Below are 13,729 nucleotides of genomic sequence, written 5' to 3'. Positions count from 1 at the left end.
AATGGAGAATGGTGTGTGAGCACCAAGGCACCGCCCCGCGGGTGAATGGAGAATGGTGTGTGAGCACCAAGGCACCGCCCCCCGGGGGAATGGAGAATGGTGTGTGAGCACCAAGGCACCCCCCCCCGGGGGAATGGAGAATGGTGTGTGAGCACCAAGGCACCGCCCCCCCACGGGGGAATGGAGAATGATGTGTGAGCACGAAGGCAACGCCCCCCCCGCGGGGGAATGGAGAATGGTGTGTGAGCACCAAGGCAACGCCCCCCGCCACGGGGGGAATGGAGAATGGTGTGTGAGCACCAAGGCACCGCCCCCCCCACGGGGGAATGGAGAATGATGTGTGAGCACCAAGGCAACGCCCCCCCACGGGGGGAATGGAGAATGGTGTGTGAGCACCAAGGCACCGCCACCCCCACGGGGGAATGGAGAATGGTGTGTGAGCACCAAGGCACCGCCCCCCCCACGGGGGAATGGAGAATGATGTGTGAGCACCAAGGCACCGCCCACCCCACGGGGGAATGGAGAATGGTGTGTGAGCACCAAGGCACCGCCCCCCCACGGGGGAATGGAGAATGATGTGTGAGCACCAAGGCAACGCCCCCCCACGGGGGGAATGGAGAATGGTGTGTGAGCACCAAGGCACCGCCCCCCACGCGGTGGAATGGAGAATGGTGTGTGAGCACCAAGGCACCACCCCCCCACGGGGGAATGGAGAATGGTGTGTGAGCACCAAGGCAACGCCCCCCCCACGGGGGGAATGGAGAATGGTGTGTGAGCACCAAGGCACCGCCCCCCCCACGGGGGGAATGGAGAATGGTGTGTGAGCACCAAGGCACCGCCACCCCCACGGGGGAATGGAGAATGGTGTGTGAGCACCAAGGCACCGCCCCCCCCGCGGTGGAATGGAGAATGGTGTGTGAGCACCAAGGCACCACCCCCCCACGGGGGAATGGAGAATGCTGTGTGAGCACCAAGGCACCGCCCCCCCCCCGGGGGAATGGAGAATGGTGTGTGAGCACCAAGGCACCGCTCCCCCACGGGGGAATGGAGAATGCTGTGTGAGCACCAAGGCACCGCCCCCCCGCCGGGGGAATGGAGAATGGTGTGTGAGCACCAAGGCACCGCCCCACGGGGGGGAATGGAGAATGGAGTGTGAGCACCAAGGCACCGCCCCACGGGGGAATGGAGAATGGTGTGTGAGCACCAAGGCACGCCCCCCCCACGGGGGAATGGAGAATGGTGTGTGAGCACCAAGGCACCGCCCCACGGGGGGGAATGGTGAATGGTGTGTGAGCACCAAGGCACCCCCCCCCCACGGGGGAATGGAGAATGGTGTGTGAGCACCAAGGCACCGCCCCCCCCACGGGGGGGAATGGAGAATGGTGTGTGAGCACCAAGGCACCGCCCCCCCCGCGGGGGAATGGAGAATGGTGTGTGAGCACCAAGGCACCGCCCCCCCCACGGGGAATGGAGAATGGTGTGTGAGCACCAAGGCACCGCACCGCGGGGGAATGGAGAATGGTGTGTGAGCACCAAGGCACCGCCCCACGGGGGGGAATGGAGAATGGTGTTTGAGCACCAAGGCACCGCCCCCCGGGGGAATGGAGAATGGTGTGTGAGCACCAAGGCATTGCCCCGCGGGGGAATGGAGAATGGTGTGTGAGCACCAAGGCACCGCCCGACGGGGAATGGAGAATGGTGTGTGAGCACCAAGGCACCGCCCCGTGGGGGAATGGAGAATGGTGTGTGAGCACCAAGGCACCGCCCCCCCCGCGGGGGAATGGAGAATGGTGTGTGAGCACCAAGGCACCGCCCCCCCCGCGGGGGAATGGAGAATGGTGTGTGAGCACCAAGGCACCGCCCCCCCCACGGGGAATGGAGAATGGTGTGTGAGCACCAAGGCACCGCCCCCCCCACGGGGGAATGGAGAATGGTGTGTGAGCACCAAAGCACCGCCCCCCCGGGGGAATGGAGAATGGTGTGTGAGCACCAAGGCACCGCCCCGCGGGGAATGGAGAATGGTGTGTGAGCACCAAGGCACCGCCCACCCCACGGGGGAATGGAGAATGGTGTCTGAGCACCAAGGCACCGTCGCACGGGGGAACGGAGAATGGTGTGTGAGCACCAAGGCACCGCCCCGTGGGGGAATGGAGAATGGTGTGTGTGCACCAAGGCACCGCCCCCCCCCCGGGGGAATGGAGAATGGTGTGTGAGCACCAAGGTACCGCCCCCCCACGGGGGAATGGAGAATGCTGTGTGAGCACTAAGGCACCGCCCCGCGGGGGAATGGAGAATGGTGTGTGAGCACCAAGGCAGCGCCCCCCCACGGGGGATGGAGAATGGTGTGTGAGCACCAAGGCACCGCCCCCCCACGGGGGAATGGTGAATGGTGTGTGAGCACCAAGGCACCGCCCCACGGGTGAATGGAGAATGGTGTGTGAGCACCAAGGCACCGCCCCGCGGGGAATGGAGAATGGTGTGTGAACACCAAGGCACCGCCCCCCCCCTGGGGGAATGGAGAATGGTGTGTGAGCACCAAGGCACCGCCCCCCGGATGAATGGAGAATGGTGTCTGAGCACCAAGGCACCGCCCCCCGGGTGAATGGAGAATGGTGTGTGAGCACCAAGGCACCGCCCCCCCACGGGGGAATGGAGAATGGTGTGTGAGCACCAAGGCACCGCCCCACGGGGGAATGGAGAATGGTGTGTGAGCACCAAGGCACCACCCCACGGGGGAATGGAGAATGGTGTGTGAGCACCAGGGCACCGCCACCCCCACGGGGGAATGGAAAATGGTGTGTGAGCCCCAAGGCACCGCCCCCCACGTGGGGGAATGGAGAATGGTGTGTGAGCACCAAGGCACCGCCCCGCGGGTGAATGGAGAATGGTGTGTGAGCACCAAGGCACCGCCCCCCGGGGGAATGGAGAATGGTGTGTGAGCACCAAGGCACCCCCCCCCGGGGGAATGGAGAATGGTGTGTGAGCACCAAGGCACCGCCCCGCGGGTGAATGGAGAATGGTGTGTGAGCACCAAGGCACCGCCCCCCGGGGGAATGGAGAATGATGTGTGAGCACCAAGGCACCGCCCCCCGGGGGAATGGAGAATGGTGTGTGAGCACCAAGGCACCCCCCCCCGGGGGAATGGAGAATGGTGTGTGAGCACCAAGGCACCGCCCCGCGGGTGAATGGAGAATGGTGTGTGAGCACCAAGGCACCGCCCCCCGGGGGAATGGAGAATGGTGTGTGAGCACCAAGGCACCCCCCCCCGGGGGAATGGAGAATGGTGTGTGAGCACCAAGGCACCGCCCCGCGGGTGAATGGAGAATGGTGTGTGAGCACCAAGGCACCGCCCCCCCCACGGGGGAATGGAGAATGGTGTGTGAGCACCAAGGCACCGCCCCCCCCACGGGGGGAATGGAGAATGGTGTGTGAGCACCAAGGCACCGCCCCCCCCACGGGGGAATGGAGAATGATGTGTGAGCACCAAGGCACCGCCCACCCCACGGGGGAATGGAGAATGGTGTGTGAGCACCAAGGCACCGCCCCCCCACGGGGGAATGGAGAATGGTGTGTGAGCGCCAAGGCACCGCCCCCCCCGCGGGGGAATGGAGAATGGTATGTGAGCACCAAGGCACCGCCCCCCCACGGGGGAATGGAGAATGGTGTGTGAGCACCAAGGCACCGCCCCCCCCGCGGTGGAATGGAGAATGGTGTGTGAGCACCAAGGCACCACCCCCCCACGGGGGAATGGAGAATGGTGTGTGAGCCCCAAGGCACCGCCCCGCGGGTGAATGGAGAATGGTGTGTGAGCACCAAGGCACCGCTCCCCCACGGGGGAATGGAGAATGGTGTGTGAGCACCAAGGCACCACCCCCCCACGGGGGAATGGAGAATGGTGTGTGAGCACCAAGGCACCGCCCCGCGGGGGAATGGAGAATGGTGTGTGAGCACCAAGGCACCGCCCCCCCACGGGGGAATGGAGAATGGTGTGTGAGCACCAAGGCACCGCCCCACGGGGGGGAATGGAGAATGGTGTTTGAGCACCAAGGCACCGCCCCACGGCGGGGAATGGAGAATGGAGTGTGAGCACCAAAGCACCGCCCCACGGGGGAATGGAGAATGGTGTGTGAGCACCAAGGCACCCCCCCCCCACGGGGGAATGGAGAATGGTGTGTGAGCACCAAGGCACCGCCCTACGGGGGGGAATGGAGAATGGTGTGTGAGCACCAAGGCACCCCCCCCCCACGGGGGAATGGAGAATGGTGTGTGAGCACCAAGGCACCGCCCCACGGGGGGGAATGGAGAATGGTGTGTGAGCACCAAGGCACCGCACCGCGGGGGAATGGAGAATGGTGTGTGAGCACCAAGGCACCGCCCCACGGGGGGGAATGGAGAATGGTGTTTGAGCACCAAGGCACCGCCCCCCGGGGGAATGGAGAATGGTGTGTGAGCACCAAGGCATCGCCCCGCGGGGGAATGGAGAATGGTGTGTGAGCACCAAGGCACCGCCCGACGGGGAATGGAGAATGGTGTGTGAGCACCAAGGCACCGCCCCGTGGGGGAATGGAGAATGGTGTGTGAGCACCAAGGCACCGCCCCCCCCGCGGGGGAATGGAGAATGGTGTGTGAGCACCAAGGCACCGCCCCCCCCGCGGGGGAATGGAGAATGGTGTGTGAGCACCAAGGCACCGCCCCCCCCACGGGGGAATGGAGAATGGTGTGTGAGCACCAAAGCACCGCCCCCCCGGGGGAATGGAGAATGGTGTGTGAGCACCAAGGCATCGCCCCCCCACGGGGGAATGGAGAATGGTGTGTGAGCACCAAGGCACCGCCCCACGGGGAATGGAGAATGGTGTGTGAGCACCAAGGCACCGCCCACCCCACGGGGGAATGGAGAATGGTGTGTGAGCACCAAGGCACCGCACCACGGGGAATGGAGAATGGTGTGTGAGCACCAAGGCACCGCCCACCCCGCGGGGGAATGGAGAATGGTGTGTGAGCACCAAGGCACCACCCCCCGTCCCACGGGGGAACGGAGAATGGTGTGTGAGCACCAAGGCACCGCCCCGCGGGGGAATGGAGAATGGTGTGTGTGCACCAAGGCACCGCCCCCCCCCCCCGGGGGAATGGAGAATGGTGTGTGAGCACCAAGGTACCGCCCCCCCCACGGGGGAATGGAGAATGGTGTGTGAGCACCAAGGCACCGCCCCGCGGGGGAATGGAGAATGGTGTGTGAGCACCAAGGCACCGCCCCCCCCACGGGGAATGGAGAATGGTGTGTGAGCACCAAGGCACCGCCCCCCGCCGCGGGGGAGTGGAGAATGGTGTGTGAGCACCAAGGCAGCGCCCCCCCACGGGGGAATGGAGAATGGTGTGTGAGCACCAAGGCACCGCCCCCCCACGGGGGAATGGAGAATGGTGTGTGAGCACCAAGGCACCGCCCCACGGGTGAATGGAGAATGGTGTGTGAGCACCAAGGCACCGCCCCGCGGGGAATGGAGAATGGTGTGTGAGCACCAAGGCACCGCACCCCCACGGGGGAATGGAGAATGGTGTGTGAGCACCAAGGCACCGCCCCCCGGATGAATGGAGAATGGTGTGTGAGCACCAAGGCACCGCCCCCCGGGTGAATGGAGAATGGTGTGTGATCACCAAGGCACCGCCCCCCGACGGGGGAATGGAGAATGGTGTGTGAGCACCAAGGCACCGCCCCACGGGGGAATGGAGAATGGTGTGTGAGCACCAAGGCACCGCCCCCCCCACGGGGGAATGGAGAATGGTGTGTGAGCACCAAGGCACCGCCCCACGGGGGAATGGAGAATGGTGTGTGAGCACCAAGGCACCGCCACCCCCACGGGGGAATGGAAAATGGTGTGTGAGCCCCAAGGCACCGCCCCCCACGCGGGGGAATGGAGAATGGTGTGTGAGCACCAAGGCACCGCCCCACGGGGGAATGGAGAATGGTGTGTGAGCATCAAGGCACCGCCCCGCGGGTGAATGGAGAATGGTGTGTGAGCACCAAGGCACCGCCCCCCGGGGGAATGGAGAATGGTGTGTGAGCACCAAGGCACCGCCCACCCCACGGGGGAATGGAGAATGGTGTGTGAGCACCAAGGCACCGCCCCCCGGGGGAATGGAGAATGGTGTGTGAGCACCAAGGCACCGCGCCCTGCCGCAGGGGAATGGAGAATGGTGTGTGAGCACGAAGGCAACGCCCGCCCCACGGGGGGAATGGAGAATGGTGTGTGAGCACCAAGGCAACGCCCCCCGCCACGGGGGGAATGGAGAATGGTGTGTGAGCACCAAGGCACCGCCCCCCCCACGGGGGAATGGAGAATGATGTGTGAGCACCAAGGCACCGCCCCACGGGTGAATGGAGAATGGTGTGTGAGCACCAAGGCACCGCCCCGCGGGGAATGGAGAATGGTGTGTGAGCACCAAGGCACCGCCCCCCCACGGGGGAATGGAGAATGGTGTGTGAGCACCAAGGCACCGCCCCCCGGATGAATGGAGAATGGTGTGTGAGCACCAAGGCACCGCCCCCCGGGTGAATGGAGAATGGTGTGTGAGCACCAAGGCACCGCCCCCCCACGGGGGAATGGAGAATGGTGTGCGAGCACCAAGGCACCGCCCCCCCCACGGGGGAATGGAGAATGGTGTGTGAGCACCAAGGCACCGCCCCACGGGGGAATGGAGAATGGTGTGTGAGCACCAAGGCACCGCCACCCCCACGGGGGAATGGAAAATGGTGTGTGAGCCCCAAGGCACCGCCCCCCACGCGAGGGGAATGGAGAATGGTGTGTGAGCACCAAGGCACCGCACCACGGGGAATGGAGAATGGTGTGTGAGCACCAAGGCACCGCCCACCCCGCGGGGGAATGGAGAATGGTGTGTGAGCACCAAGGCACCGCCCCCCGTCCCACGGGGGAACGGAGAATGGTGTGTGAGCACCAAGGCACCGCCCCGCGGGGGAATGGAGAATGGTGTGTGTGCACCAAGGCACCGCCCCCCCCCCGGGGGAATGGAGAATGGTGTGTGAGCACCAAGGTACCGCCCCCCCATGGGGGAATGGAGAATGCTGTGTGAGCACCAAGGCACCGCCCCGCGGGGGAATGGAGAATGGTGTGTGAGCACCAAGGCACCGCCCCCCCCACGGGGAATGGAGAATGGTGTGTGAGCACCAAGGCACCGCCCCCCGCCGCGGGGGAGTGGAGAATGGTGTGTGAGCACCAAGGCAGCGCCCCCCCACGGGGGAATGGAGAATGGTGTGTGAGCACCAAGGCACCGCCCCCCCACGGGGGAATGGAGAATGGTGTGTGAGCACCAAGGCACCGCCCCACGGGTGAATGGAGAATGGTGTGTGAGCACCAAGGCACCGCCCCGCGGGGAATGGAGAATGGTGTGTGAGCACCAAGGCACCGCCCCCCCACGGGGGAATGGAGAATGGTGTGTGAGCACCAAGGCACCGCCCCCCGGATGAATGGAGAATGGTGTGTGAGCACCAAGGCACCGCCCCGCCGGGTGAATGGAGAATGGTGTGTGATCACCAAGGCACCGCCCCCCGACGGGGGAATGGAGAATGGTGTGCGAGCACCAAGGCACCGCCCCCCCCACGGGGGAATGGAGAATGGTGTGTGAGCACCAAGGCACCGCCCCACGGGGGAATGGAGAATGGTGTGTGAGCACCAAGGCACCGCCACCCCCACGGGGGAATGGAAAATGGTGTGTGAGCCCCAAGGCACCGCCCCCCACGCGGGGGAATGGAGAATGGTGTGTGAGCACCAAGGCACCACCCCACGGGGGAATGGAGAATGGTGTGTGAGCACCAAGGCACCGCCCCCCCACGGGGGAATGGAGAATGGTGTGTGAGCACCAAGGCACCGCCCCGCGGGTGAATGGAGAATGGTGTGTGAGCACCAAGGCACCGCCCCCCGGGGGAATGGAGAATGGTGTGTGAGCACCAAGGCACCGCCCCGCGGGTGAATGGAGAATGGTGTGTGAGCACCAAGGCACCGCCCCCCGGGGGAATGGAGAATGGTGTGCGAGCATCAAGGCACCGCCCCGCGGGTGAATGGAGAATGGTGTGTGAGCACCAAGGCACCGCCCCCCGGGGGAATGGAGAATGGTGTGTGAGCACCAAGGCACCGCCCACCCCACGGGGGAATGGAGAATGGTGTGTGAGCACAAAGGCACCGCCCCCCCACGGGGGAATGGAGAATGGTGTGTGAGCACCAAGGCACCGCGCCCCGCCGCAGGGGAATGGAGAATGGTGTGTGAGCACCAAGGCACCGCCCACCCCACGGGGGAATGGAGAATGGTGTGTGAGCACGAAGGCAACGCCCCCCCCACGGGGGGAATGGAGAATGGTGTGTGAGCACCAAGGCACCGCCCCCCCCACGGGGGAATGGAGAATGGTGTGTGAGCACCAAGGCACCGCCCCGCCACGGGGGGAATGGAGAATGGTGTGTGAGCACCAAGGCACCGCCCCCCCCACGGGGTAATGGAGAATGATGTGTGAGCACCAAGGCACCGCCCCACGGGTGAATGGAGAATGGTGTGTGAGCACCAAGGCACCGCCCCGCGGGGAATGGAGAATGGTGTGTGAGCACCAAGGCACCGCCCCCCCACGGGGGAATGGAGAATGGTGTGTGAGCACCAAGGCACCGCCCCCCGGATGAATGGAGAATGGTGTGTGAGCACCAAGGCACCGCCCCCCGGGTGAATGGAGAATGGTGTGTGAGCACCAAGGCACCGCCCCCCCACGGGGGAATGGAGAATGGTGTGCGAGCACCAAGGCACCGCCCCCCCCACGGGGGAATGGAGAATGGTGTGTGAGCACCAAGGCACCGCCCCACGGGGGAATGGAGAATGGTGTGTGAGCACCAAGGCACCGCCCCATGGGGAAATGGAGAATGGTGTGTGAGCCCCAAGGCACCGCCCCCCACGCGGGGGAATGGAGAATGGTGTGTGAGCACCAAGGCACCGCCCCACGGGGGAATGGAAAATGGTGTGTGAGCCCCAAGGCACCGCCCCCCACGCGGGGGAATGGAGAATGGTGTGTGAGCATCAAGGCACCGCCCCGCGGGTGAATGGAGAATGGTGTGTGAGCACCAAGGCACCGCCCCCCGGGGGAATGGAGAATGGTGTGTGAGCACCAAGGCACCCCCCCCCCGGGGGAATGGAGAATGGTGTGTGAGCACCAAGGCACCGCCCACCCCACGGGGGAATGGAGAATGGTGTGTGAGCACCAAGGCACCGCCCCCCCACGGGGGAATGGAGAATGATGTGTGAGCACGAAGGCAACGCCCCCCCCACGGGGGGAATGGAGAATGGTGTGTGAGCACCAAGGCAACGCCCCCCGCCACGGGGGGAATGGAGAATGGTGTGTGAGCACCAAGGCACCGCCCCCCCCACGGGGGAATGGAGAATGATGTGTGAGCACCAAGGCACCGCCCACCCCACGGGGGAATGGAGAATGGTGTGTGAGCACCAAGGCACCGCCCCCCCGCGGGGGAATGGAGAATGGTGTGTGAGCACCAAGGCACCGCCCCCCCCACGGGGGAATGGAGAATGATGTGTGAGCACCAAGGCACCGCCCACCCCACGGGGGAATGGAGAATGGTGTGTGAGCACCAAGGCACCGCCACCCCCACGGGGGAATGGAGAATGGTGTGTGAGCACCAAGGCAACGCCCCCCGCCACGGGGGAATGGAGAATGGTGTGTGAGCACCAAGGCACCGCCACCCCCACGGGGGAATGGAGAATGGTGTGTGAGCACCAAGGCACCGCCACCCCCACGGGGGAATGGAGAATGGTGTGTGAGCACCAAGGCACCAACCCCCCACGGGGGAATGGAGAATGGTGTGTGAGCACAAAGGCACCGCCCCCCCCATGGGGGAATGGAGAATGGTGTGTGAGCACCAAGGCACCGCCCCCCCACGGGGGAATGCAGAATGGTGTGTGAGCACCAAGGCACCCACCCCCCACGGGGGAATGGAGAATGTTGTGTGAGCACCAAGGCACCGCCCCCCCCGGCTGTGGAATGGAGAATGGTGTGTGAGCACCAAGGCACCGCCCCGCGGGGTAATGGAGAATGGTGTGTGAGCACCAAGGCACCGCCCCGCGGAGGAATGGAGAATGGTGTGTGAGCACCAAGGCACCGCCCCCCCACGGGGGAATGGAGAATGGTGTGTGAGCAGCAAGGCACCGCCCCCCCCACGGGGGAATGGAGAATGGTGTGTGAGCACCAAGGCACTGCCCCGCGGGGGAATGGAGAATGGTGTGTGAGCACCAAGGCACCGCCCCACGGGGGAATGGAGAATGGTGTGTGAGCACCAAGGCACCGCCCCGCGGGGGAATGGAGAATGGTGTGTGAGCACCAAGGCACCTCCACCCCCGCGGGGGAATGCAGAATGGTGTGTGAGCACCAAGGCACCTCCACCCCCGCGGGGGAATGCAGAATGGTGTGTGAGCACCATGGCACCGCCCCACGGGGGAATGGAGAATGGTGTGTGAGCACCAAGGCACCTCCCCCCCACGGGGGAATGGAGAATGGTGTGTGAGCACCAAGGCACCGCCCCGCGGGGGAATGGAGAATGGTGTGTGAGCACCAAGGCACCTCCCCCCCACGGGGGAATGGAGAATGGTGTGTGAGCACCAAGGCACCGCCGCCCCCGGCTGTGGAATGGAGAATGGTGTGTGAGCACCAAGGCACCGCCCCGCGGGGGAATGGAGAATGGTGTGTGAGCACCAAGGCACCGCTCCGGCCCGCGGGGGAATGTAGAATGGTGTGTGAGCACCAAGGCACCGCCCCACGGGTGAATGGAGAATGGTGTGTGAGCACCAAGGCACCTCCACCCCCGCGGGGGAATGGAGAATGGTGTGTGAGCACCAAGGCACCACCCCACGGGGGAATGGAGAATGGTGTGTGAGCACCAAGGCACCCCCCAGCAGGGGAATGGAGAATGGTGTGTGAGCACCAAGGCACCGCCCCCCCCGCGGGGGAATGGAGAATGGTGTGTGAGCAACAAGGCACGCCCCCCCACGGGGGAATGGAGAATGGTGTATGAGCACCAAGGCTCCGCCCCACGGGGGAATGGAGAATGGTGTGTGAGCACCAAGGCACCGCCCCCCCCGGCTGTGGAATGGAGAATGGTGTGTGAGCACCAAGGCACCGCCCCCCGGGGGAATGGAGAATGGTGTGTGAGCACCAAGGCACCGCCCCGCCCCGTGGGGGGAATGGAGAATGGTGTGTGAGCACCAAGGCACCGCCCCGCAGGGGAATGGAGAATGGTGTGTGAGCACCAAGGCACCGCCTCCCCCACGGGGGAATGGAGAATGGTGTGTGAGCACCAAGGCACCGCCCCCCCCCCGCGGGGGAATGGAGAATGGTGTGTGAGCACCAAGGCACCGCCTCCCCCCGCGGGGGAATGGAGAATGGTGTGTGAGCACCAAGGCACCGCCCCGCGGGGGAATGGAGAATGGTGTGTGAGCACCAAGGCACCGCCCCCACCACAGGGGAATGGAGAATGGTGTGTGAGCACCAAGGCACCGCCCCCACCACAGGGGAATGGAGAATGGTGTGTGAGCACCAAGGCACCGCCTCCCCCCACAGGGGAATGGAGAATGGTGTGTGAGCACCAAGGCACCGCCCCACCCCCGCGGGGGAATGGAGAATGGTGTGTGAGCACCAAGGCACCGCCCCCCCCGCGGGGGAATGGAGAATGGTGTGTGAGCACCAAGGCTACGCCCCACGGGGGAATGGAGAATGGTGTGTGAGCACCAAGGCACCAACCCCACGGGGGAATGGAGAATGGTGCGTGAGCACCAAGGCACCGCCCCCCCACGGGGGAATGGAGAATGGTGTGTGAGCACCAAGGCACCGCCCTCCCGCGGGGGAATGGAGAATGGTGTGTGAGCACCAAGGCACCGCCGCACGGGGGGGAATGGAGAATGGTGTGTGAGCACCAAGGCACCGCCCCCCCAACGGGGGGATGGAGAATGGTGTGTGAGCATCAAGGCACCGCCCCCCGGGGGAATGGAGAATGGTATGTGAGCACCAAGGCACCGCCCACCCCCACGGGGGAATGGAGAATGGTGTGTGAGAACCAAGGCATCGCCCCCCCGACGGGGGAATGGAGAATGGTGTGTGAGCACCAAGGCACCGCCCCACGGGGGAATGGAGAATGGTGTGTGAGCATCAAGGCACCGCCCCCCGGGGGAATGGAGAATGGTGTGTGAGCACCAAGGCACCGCCCCCCCCACGGGGGAATGGAGAATGGTGTGTGAGCAACAAGGCACCGCCCCACGGGGGAATGGAGAATGGTGTGTGAGCACCAAGGCACCGCCCCACGGGGGAATGGAGAATGGTGTGTGAGCACCAAGGCACCGCCCCCCCTGCGGGGGAATGGAGAATGGTGTGTGAGCACCAAGGCACCGCCCCCCCCACGGGGGAATGGAGAATGGTGTGTGAGCACCAAGGCACCGCCCCCGCGGGGGAATGGAGAATGGTGTGTGAGCACCAAGGCACCGCCACCCCCGCGGGGGAATGGAGAATGGTGTGTGAGCACCAAGGCACCGCCCCGCGGGGGTATGGAGAATGGTGTGTGAGCACCAAGGCACCGCCACCCCCACGGGGGAATGGAGAATGGTGTGTGAGCACCAAGGCACCGCACCCACCGCGGGGGAATGGAGAATGGTGTGTGAGCACCAAGGCACCGCCCCATGGGGGAATGGAGAATGGTGTGTGAGCACCAAGGCACCGCCCCCCCGCGGGGGAATGGAGAATGGTGTGTGAGCACCAAGGCACCGCCCCCCCCGCGGGGGAATGGAGAATGGTGTGTGAGCACCAAGGCACCGCCCCACGGGGGAATGGAGAATGGTGTGTGAGCACCAAGGCACCGCCCCACAGGGGAATGGAGAATGGTGTGTGAGCACCAAGGCACCGCCCCCCCACGGGGGAATGGAGAATGGTGTGTGAGCACCAAGGCACCGCCCCCCCACGGGGGAATGGAGAATGGTGTGTGAGCACCAAGGCACCGCCCCCCCACGGGGGAATGGAGAATGTTGTGTGAGCACCAAGGCACCGCCCCCCCACGGGGGAATGGAGAATGGTGTGTGAGCACCAAGGCACCGCCCCCCCCGCGGGGGAATGGAGAATGGTGTGTGAGCACCAAGGCACCCCCCAGCGGGGGAATGGAGAATGGTGTGCGAGCACCAAGGCACCGCCCGCCCCGCGGGGAAATGGAGAATGGTGTGTGGGCACCAAGGCACCCCCCCACCACGGGGGAATGGAGAATGGTGTGTGAGCACCAAGGCACCGCCCCCCCCCGGGGGAATGGAGAATGGTGTGTGGGCACCAAGGCACCCCCCCACGACGGGGGAATGGAGAATGGTGTGTGAGCACCAAGGCACCGCCCCCCCCAGCTGTGGAATGGAGAATGGTGTGTGAGCACCAAGGCACCGCCCCGCGGGGGAATGGAGAATGGTGTGTGAGCACCAAGGCACTGCCCCCCCCACGGGGAATGGAGAATGGTGTGTGAGCACCAAGGCACCGCCCCGCGGGGGAATGGAGAATGGTGTGTGAGCACCAAGGCATCGCCCCGCGGGGGAATGGAGAATGGTGTGTGAGCACCAAGGCACCGCCCCCCGGGGGAATGGAAAATGGTGTGTGAGCACCAAGGCACCGCCCCACGGGGGAATGTAGAATGGTGTGTGAGCACCAAGGCAT

Source organism: Somniosus microcephalus, chromosome 12 (assembly GCF_052327205.1).
Source record: "Somniosus microcephalus isolate GS21.2 chromosome 12, FLI_Smic_1.0, whole genome shotgun sequence".
Classification (NCBI taxonomy): Eukaryota; Metazoa; Chordata; class Chondrichthyes; order Squaliformes; family Somniosidae; genus Somniosus; species Somniosus microcephalus.
This window is presented reverse-complemented; position numbering follows the sequence as displayed.